This window comes from Dipodomys merriami, unplaced genomic scaffold (assembly GCF_024711535.1).
Source record: "Dipodomys merriami isolate MVZ:Mamm:240054 unplaced genomic scaffold, mDipMer1.0.p SCAF_23, whole genome shotgun sequence".
In the NCBI taxonomy this organism is placed as follows: domain Eukaryota; kingdom Metazoa; phylum Chordata; class Mammalia; order Rodentia; family Heteromyidae; genus Dipodomys; species Dipodomys merriami.
Genome location: NW_027203715.1, coordinates 21,480,975 through 21,488,510, shown reverse-complemented (window position 1 = coordinate 21,488,510; position 7,536 = coordinate 21,480,975). Strand labels below are relative to the sequence as shown.

Sequence of the window (7,536 nt, the reverse complement as noted above, 5' to 3'; positions counted from 1 at the left end):
CTTGCAGGGTTGATGGCTGGAAGTTGAGTGAGTGGGTGCACCTGGGGGCTTGTAAGAAGAGAGATGACAGAGAGGCCAGTGAAGGGGTGAAGAGGAGTGAAAGCTGGTTCTGCAAAGACCTACATGTCCACTTGGGTGAGACCTAGATATGTTCCAGCTGACCAAATCAGTGAGAGCATTGCAGGACAAGGATCACCTGGTCACTCACAAGGCCTGTTTGCTGGAGCACCGTGCCTCCATGGGGCCAAAAGGGTTGTGGATACCCCCTGGGCATCTGCAACAAGTACCCTTTGTTACTGTCCATATGGTGTACATGTCCTCCATAATCATGAGAACCATCATCCCATTTTCTCTCCAGGTATGGGCAGAATCTCTTGGCAAAGTAAGACCCATTTCCCTGGAGGCTTGCTGGCAGGAGCTCAGAAAAACTCTACCACTTTTAGAAAGGGGAACTGAGGAGGATCATGGGATAAACACACACACACACACACACACACACACACACACACACACACACACACGTGAAAGCCTACAAAAGGTGAGGAAGGTGTTCGGCCCCTGGCAACAGAGCTGAGAGGCAGTATTGGGCCTGGGACTGGCTAGGAGGGGAAATGTCAGAATTCAGCCAAAGCATGCCAAGTGAAATGCAGATGGGTAGAGGCAGCTCTTGTGATACCTCATTTCACATGTGGGCATCAAGCTTCTTTCTCCTGTGATGAGTGTCTAAACTGGGGGAGTGTTGGATAGTGGGCATGGAGACAGGGCCAGGATTACATTGGCACAGGGCCCTTTTCAGTGATCTCATTTTCAAGGATGTCTGGGGAAGGAAGGAGCCTAGGGCATTGTGGTAATTGCAGAGAAAGCTCTGTGTGACTCTGTCTAAGCCCGACCCAGTGTTAGTGTGTTGTGTGGGAACAAGTGTGCACACACACTCACCCAAGTGAGTGACCAACGCAGGTGCCTAGTGGTCACACTGAGGCAGGTGGAGGGTCAGCTGATGTTTGCCAGCTGGGGTCATCTCCTGTGCACAAGTCTGAAAAGACCGGGGCGGCATGTGGGCAGTAAGGAGAATGAGGGTGGGAGGGAGGGGAATGGGGTGGCTACTGCTGGGGCTGTTTGTGTCCCCGTGGATGCAGATGGGCCTGGCACCTTCCCTGACAGCAACAGAGCCCGTAGACTTGTATTGTTGATGGTAGGTTGGCATGGCATGCTTGTGGGCATGTGGGATGAGAGATGACAGTGAGGCCAGAATTGCCTCCCAGTGTCAAGTGACAATCTAATCCAAGTGAAGGCTCTGGGACAGCAAGGACCCTGTCTTTTGCTGTCTGTCCCTATGAGGCCTCCCACCTGTCCCAGAGGGGGAAGGATGATGGGCCTGTATGGGACTCACAGTACTGGGCTGGCCAGTACAAACTTCCATGGAGCTGAGCGATGGGAGCAGTAACTCACCAGCTAATGCCTCCTATGCTGTGTCTAAAATGAAACCTTGATTCTTGTCGATAAAGATTACTGCCAAGCTTAACTCAATTTCACACTCTCAAAAGCTACCACTGAGAGATCATATCCTATGTACCTTGACAGCAGTGCCTTGTCCTGCTGTGTCTGATACCTCAGGCTTTGGAAAAGGAGGATAAGGATAGTGCGGATTTTCCATGGACCGAGCTTCCAGTTGTGCTTCTGCCACTCTGCTGGTCCTCAGAGCTGACCTATGGGCAAAGGATGTCTATATTCCTGCTTAGTGACCTGGGCCAATTCAACCTGACCACACACAATGGGACCACAGATCTCTACACAGATCAAATGCCTGAATGTATGTAGGTGCAACCTGGAAAAGGCTCATCTTCTGTGTGTCTGCTTCCCAAGGGTGTAGGCATCACTCAGAGACTACGAGCACATCTGGTTCAGTGGCCCAATACAAGAGCCTAGCCCCAGACTCCAGTGAGCCCTCAGACGTCCTTTCCCTGTACCTTCCCTCTTCACTCATGCCATGTGCACAGGCCAGAATGCCACCACTCCCTCATGTCCCAACCCTCATGCTCCTGCATCCACAACCCCATACAGCCAAGCCCAATCCTACCTCTGCTACCTCAACCTCAGGGCCCTCACGATTCTCAAAACCCCTTTCAGTCTTAGCCTTGAACACTAATCTCTCTGCCTTTGGTCTCGCCCACTGAGCTCACTTAAACCTCAACCTACTCAAGGCTCCTTGTAAACTGTTTACATCCTCCTGTTCCTCATTCTGCAGTGCAGCTTTCACCACTCGCTACCAGCTATCTTGCTTGTACCCTGCTTATGCAATCTGTCCCCCAAACTCCCTTCCCACTAATGACAAAATGCTATTTCCTAGTGGAAAGAATGCCCTTCAGCACTTGGTAGGGGTAGGTGAAGTTGCCCACCCCCACTCAAGAGTCTGACCCTGGAGAGCATCTCCATGGCAAACCCACCTGGCGATTACTACACCATATCTTCCCATGACATAAGTGTTCTGCCTGCAGTGCAGGTCTTGATGGCATTGGACTAGAATAATTGCATGTCTGAGGTCCAGAATGCCTGACAGCCTACACCTTGGGCTACCTTTTGCCACTAGTGACAAGCAAGTTTGTCAGGACTTACTTTGTCATTTCTCTGCTTCTGGACTCTGAGCTCCTCCAAGACCAGAGACATTTAAGCTTATAAGACAAAAATGCAATGCCCAGAGGTAGGGACAAACCACATCTCCTCCTTGGGCTGCCAGAAGGAAAGGACCTTCCTCACCTGCACCATGGCCTCCACACCCACTAAGCCAAAAGAGCCAGAGCTGGGTAGCAGCTACCAGGCCATCAGACAGGGCCAAGTCGTCCCTCCAGATAACTCAGGGCTCTGTTTAGAGAAGGTCTCTGATCTGTCAGCTCACAACCTAACCACCTCAAGTCCAGCTGTAACCATGGGCAGGATCACAGGTAAGCAGGAAGTCCTCAAGAGGGATTTGGCAGCACTCCCTATGAACTGCCCTCGCCTGTGCCCACACACATCACATCATGAAAGCCCCCCCCCCAACTCCAGAGGACATTCTTCAGCAGTCCTTACCAACTCCCAATGGCTATGCTTTGGCATAGATCAGAATCCACAGATGAACAGTGTGATCCCCTATTGCTAGTGATCTCCAGTATCAGAGCAGCAGAGGACATGGCTGGGTGTAATCCAGAGATAAGTGCAAATGGGGAAGGAGCCTTGCAACCCTGGCCCCATCTCTGTCCTCAGCTGTGGCTTTGTCAGTCCCTACACATCCGCATCGACTGAGGCAGTTCCTCCACTAGGTGTCCTCCGTCGTCCCGACAGAGCTGGTCCTCGGCACACATTTGAACAGCAGATTCCTTGAGGTCCACGGCCTGACTAACAGGTCCAAGGAACTGCCAAAAATACTCTGGTTCTACCTGAGAAGCATGGCTTGTGTTCCTTCTGAGAAGGAACAGACAGGGAAGGGTCCCCTGGCCTAGTGGTGGGGAAACAGAAGTCATGACTTGGTCCATATCAGTGGACAGACAGATTAAGAAGGCTCAATGGCAGTGCAAGACTGAGGTACTATTGGTGTCTTTCTCATTGTAAAGCACCCTGATCAAGTGGCTAGGTCCTTTACCTCTGAAAGGAGGTCAGGAAACAGAGCTTGTGTCTATGCTGTCCTCAGAATGCTGGGAATTGAACTCAGACACTTTCACACAGTAGAAAACTGCTTTAACCACTGGTCTACCTCCTCAGTCGTTGGCTTTCTTTTGAGACAATCTCACTATGAAGTTAAACCCTGGCCTCCAGCTGCTCTCTACCTGTCTCTTCCACCTAAGTACTAGAATTATAGATGTGGCCCAGCCCATCTACTCTTGTTTTCCCCTTGAGATCTGCTTAGAGCCAGGTCATCTTCTAAGTAAGAATTCATCAAGGCAACTTGGATGCAGAAGCATTTCCCTGTCCATCCATGGCTGGCTCAGTCATCTAAGTCTCTACATGAAAGTCAGGCACACATCCATGCTGCGCATCTCCTGGATCTGCCTAAGATGCCACTCCTGTGAATAAAGCAAGGCCTGGTCATTCCCAGAGAGGAAGAAGCCCCAGAGAGTACACTATTGATCCCCTAGTGAGGACGTGGCTAGTAACACAAGCCCTGAACATGTAGACTTTGCACCAAGACCTCAGGTGAGCTTCTTTTATCCTGAAGTGTGAAGTGGTGGCCTGATTATCTAGCACTTATACCAGTGGGTTGCGAGCCCAGGATGTGGCAGGTAGAAGTGCTCATGTACAGCAACAAAGTCCCATTAGGGACTGGCCTAGCCACCCACTCCTTGGTCTAGCACATATAGGTTTTTTGACAGTGTGACAAAAAGGAAGAGGGAACAGAGCCAGCATTCCAAGAGAGGTTTTCTAGGTCTCTGAGGCTCAGCTGTGCTCTCTGCTGGGCAGTGGCCCTCAGGATGTTGGCATAGATGCATTAGAGTCTCTGGTGTGCATGGTACATGAAACACTTTCAGCTTTTGCTGGCTGCAGAGCAGGCCAACCTGCAAGCAGGCAGCAGGCAGCAGGCACAGCCTGGCACTCAACCAAAGACCCTGATGTAGGCTACCCAAGGTAGAAGGTGAAAGGTAAGAGTGGGTTTTACAGACACACACTGAGTCAGAGATCCTGAGGGAGGAACCCCACCAGCTGTTGCTCCAACCAGCCCTGCAGTGGATGGTGCTCAATTCTGAGACTCAATTTAAAGTCGCATGAGCAGAGTACAAATCCATACATTCCAGCCGTGTGACCTTCAACCAATGCCAGTCTTCGCACTTAAGAATAGTAATTCCTCTCTATAAAATGGGCTTATTCACCACTGGCAGCAAGTATGGCAGCCTTTCAGTCATCACGGTCAGCAAAGGCAGCCTGGAAGGTGGTCACCCAATGGTGGTGGTGCCCTATGATGACAGGCCACAGTCTCCTTGTCACCATTGGCGAGCACCTGGAAGCCCACTTGGGTACAGTACCCCAGCTCAGTAACAGCCACTGGCCCAGCACACAAGAACTCTCCTTGGGGGATGGGGGATGGCGGCGGCGGCCGGCGATGAGCAGCGGGAGCATGTGAGGAGCCGGCAGGCAAGGCTGGGGGCCCGGGAGCGCGAGCCGCAGGGCGGAGGGCGGGGGCGCGAGCACAGTGCGCAGCGGCAAGGCAGTAGCCAAGAAGATAGTGGACAGCAACAGCGGCAGCTAGCACGGCGGTGGTGGTGGCGGCAGCTGTGGCGGGAAGGGAGGCTTCCAGCCCGCACCCCGCGGTGGCGGCCAGCAGGAGAAGCAGGAGCTGGCCTCGAAGCGGCTGGACATCCAGAACAAGCGCTTCTACCTGGATGTGAAGCAGAACGCCAAGGGCGGTTTCCTGAAGATCGCAGAGGTGGGCACGGGCGGCTCCAAGAGCCGCCTCACGCTGTCGAATGTGGTGGCGGCCAATTTCGGTGACACGCTGGGCGACTTCAACGATCACTACACGCAGCTGGGCCCCAGCAGCCCCGAGCAGCTGGCAGCGGGCGCTGAGGAGGGCGGCAGGCCGGCGCACCTCAAGAGCGAGTTCCTGGTGCGTGAGAACTGCAAGTACTACCTGGATCTCAAGGAGAACCAGCACGGGCCCCTTCCTGCACATCCGCCAGACCATCAACCGCGGCAACGGCTTTGGCGCAGGCACAGGGCCTGGAGGCCTCCAGAGCGGCCAGACCATCATGCTGCCTGCGCAAGGTCTCATCGAATTCCGACACGCTTGCCAAGCTCCTCGATGACTACGGAGGCGAAGACCACGAGCTGGCCGGAGGCCCAAGAGGCGGTGCCGGTGGGGGGGGGGGGCTGTACGGGGAACTCCCGGAGGGCACCTCTATTACGGTGGACTCCAAACGTTTCTTCTTCGATGTGGGCTACAACAAGTACGGAGTTTTTCTACTGTGTGAGTGAGGTGAAGCCATCCTACCGCAATGCCATCACCGTGCCCTTCAAGGCCTGGGGCAAATTTGGTGGCGCCTTCTGCCGGTATGCGGATGAGATGAAAGAAATCCAGGAGCGGCAGAGGGATAAGCTTTACAAGCGTCATGCTGGGGGGGGGGGTGGTGAGGAGTCCTAAGGTGAGGAGGTGGATGAGGATTGAAATGGCGGCTTTCCCCCCTGGCCTCCCCCACCCTGTTACCCGCGCCCCCCACCCCCCATCCCCCTGGCTAGTTCCCATTCTTGCTCATTCCCCTGTGAGCTAGTGGAGAGGGAGCCCGGGAGGCCACCAATGGAGAAAAAAAAAACAACAAAATTAAAAAAATTAATATAGTTAAGAGAAATAACCATAAGACAACAGTCTTGAACAGTGAGTAAAGCAGTAAAGTTCCAGAAATTGACAGCAACCTGCAGAGGACAACAGCATCTCCTCACCTGCAAGTGTCTCAGCTTCTATTTCCCACCCGAGGTTCCTAAGCTCATCTAGATAATCCTGAAGGGGATAGATTTCGAGTCTGGGCCCCTAAACACATCTGACTTACCCAGATCCATCTGTGTATAACAGTTGAATTTGTGTTGTACCTGGGTAAATCTAAAGTATCTCTCCAGGCCAAGCCGCCGTTGCAGTGTCTATCCTTCACCTTTATTCTAATCAGCCTTTTGGATCGAGATCTTCACGGAAATTCTTGAGACAGAGAGACCTTTGCAGTTACCCAGTCCTGAGAGTCCAGGTTTATGAAAAGGAATGCAACTTTACACAATCATGGACAAGGCAAAAAAGAATTCAAGAAGCCATCAGTGAATCAAAACAAATTGTATTTTTTTAAATGATTTTGCATGGAACCTGGCCCCATGTCTTTTCTTTGCAGAATTGTTTTCCGGGATACAAAAATTCAAAAGCCAATGCTTGAACTAGAGAATTCATTACTAAAATAGTTTAAAAGTTGGGCAAAAGGATTTTTTTTTCAAAAAATAAAAGCAGTTTTACATTGGGGGTTGCTGAGGTAGGCACAATACGTCAGGCATAAAGCACAAGGCAAACTCGTTGAGTGGATGGGTTGCTGCTCACTAAAGTTCTTCCCTTGATCTCTAAATGTGGAGGTCATTACCAAGAAGTGGCATTGGTGTGAATGAGAGCCAGATCCCTTGGCTCTAGCATATGAGCAAGTGAATTATGGCTAATTTGGCTGTTACAGCCACTGATTGGCTGCATTTTTAACTGTAAAACTTGATGATTTTCTGCAAAAGGGACAGTATGGCTACAAGCCTGAGCTTTAATGGAATATGCATCCTCACAGAGAAGTTGGAAATAACTAAAACTGAAGTCTTAATTCACCTTCAGTTTAATCTGTGGATTTGTTCAAATAGTAAAGATCCTCAGGTTCAGAATTCCAGCATCATTTATTCTTTAAAACAAATTTTTAAGAAATTGATCCATCTTATTAGTACCTCACAATCAAAGTTGGCAAATGATGGATGAATGATTAAAGCAGTGCACCCGGTGGAAGCTGAAATCCATCTGTGAATGGAATTGATGTGAACGTGAATATGCTGACTATATCCTGGAAG

The 7,536-nt window shown here is 51.1% G+C and overlaps 1 pseudogene; it reads left to right on the top strand.

The window, feature by feature from the left end:
- The first annotated feature begins 2,761 nt into the window (after nucleotides 1-2,761).
- Nucleotides 2,762-6,130, top strand: LOC138835151 (transcriptional regulator protein Pur-beta-like; annotated as a pseudogene).
- Nucleotides 6,131-7,536: the final 1,406 nt, after the last annotated feature.